Source organism: Haplochromis burtoni, unplaced genomic scaffold, assembly GCF_018398535.1.
Source record: "Haplochromis burtoni strain Fernald_Lab_line unplaced genomic scaffold, NCSU_Asbu1 Contig_288, whole genome shotgun sequence".
Taxonomy (NCBI): domain Eukaryota; kingdom Metazoa; phylum Chordata; class Actinopteri; order Cichliformes; family Cichlidae; genus Haplochromis; species Haplochromis burtoni.
The window spans coordinates 119,395-121,147 of NW_024582649.1; positions in this window are offsets into that span (position 1 = coordinate 119,395).

Sequence of the window (1,753 nt, forward strand, 5' to 3'; positions counted from 1 at the left end):
TATAAACTAGCTTAAAGGCTCTGTAAATTATCTATATATGATTTTTTTTTTATATACATTTTTGTAAGCATAGCGAAGATATAAGTTCCCAGCACTTGACATTTAATTTCTGTTCAAGAAAAAAGACGAAGAAGAGGAAGAAGAAACAGCCACTTGACCAACATCTGAAGTAAATGTAAACATTTTGAATGCAAGTGTCAGAGGCTAGTAATAGTGGACACACACGAGCAGTTCATGTAAGATTTTTGTAGTGAACATGGTTCCCTTTGGAAGTTTCTTCATACACACAGGAGTTTGTTTGTTGATTTCTAGCAGTAAACGAAAAGGTGAATTAGGAGAAAAAACTGCACATGCAGCCACTGAAAGAAATGAAATGCGCCGTGAATAACTGATGTAGAGCGGCATTTTGTCTCCAGTTTCCTACCTGAACTTACCTTCTTGGCAGCAGATGGTGCTGTGGTGTCAAAGACGGCAGACAAAGTCTGTTGTTGTCTTTTTGGGCATTTTAAATCACACAATTGCCCAGATGTTAGTGCTTGGTGGATCAAACTCTGACAGTGCTTTTCTGTGTTCATGTTTCCATCAGTTTTAGTTGATGGAATCACCAAAATAGAATCAAACACCCCCCGTGGTTTGGAGCTGAGATGTAAGTAGCTGAGATGTAAGTAGCTACAGCCATCTGTAAAACACAGTAGCACTGTTTCCTGTTTCTGTAGAAAATTACTTTCAGATCCTGTTCATCTGCTGTAAATCATTTTCTAGATCGGCTACTTCTTCTTTTGTCCTCTGCTTGTTCAGTCTCTTCAAAACATTGTACACCATGACAAGACATGCCACGTTTTTGGCAGATTAATCTTTGGGAATCACCCTGGTGGTGCAAAAACATTATGCCTGTCAAACAAACAATTATCTAAAAAATAGTCAGGTGCAAGAACCAGACTGACAATGAGTGAAAAAGCAGCCAGTGTCCAAAGACAAACTTTAAAAGACCTTCAGCAGCCTGGATAACCGCTGACAAGAAAATCTGGCTTTTGGGAAGAAAAATATAAAAAAATACTGTGTTTTGCACAGTATAGTGATTTCCTTACAGCAATCGGTAAAAAGTATTTGTCAGCAGATGTAGTGGCTCTCTTTCCATCCTGGAGTTAACAAAAAATTGCACTATTGATTTTGAAAAAAATGTATTTATTTGAGGTTTTTCAACGTGTTTGTTACTATCTGCTGAATTATTTTTGTGATTTTTTTTGTGTGATATGCTTAGTATTGCAGTAATATATATTGCGAATATACTTTGCGATTTTTTAACCAATTTTTCTGCTTCAAGTTATGTCCGCAAAGTTAAACTTTGTAATATTTTGTTTCATCCGATAAGATAAACGGATCTTATCGGATCATTTGAACCTGCAAAAAATGTTGTAATAAGATGGCGTTAGTCTGTCATCGGTCCTAGTCAGACTGATGGCAACATCATATCAACACCTGCATTTATAAATGACACAGCAATTATTTGCAAACCTTCAACTATCTCTGAGTGATTGCAGTTCAGATCAGACTGTAACTGTTTGCAGAAAGGCTAACTCTGATTGGGAGAGTGTGCAACATCCTCAAGCTCATTTAGTCCCCACAAGTTGCAATAGGTCACAGAATGTGATCAAAATTTCAGTCACCATGTAGCCACCAATTTTCTGTAAATGCAGTGACATTGCTGTCCTCATTTCCCTCGTCTGACTGAGCCATTAGCTTGCTCGGAGAA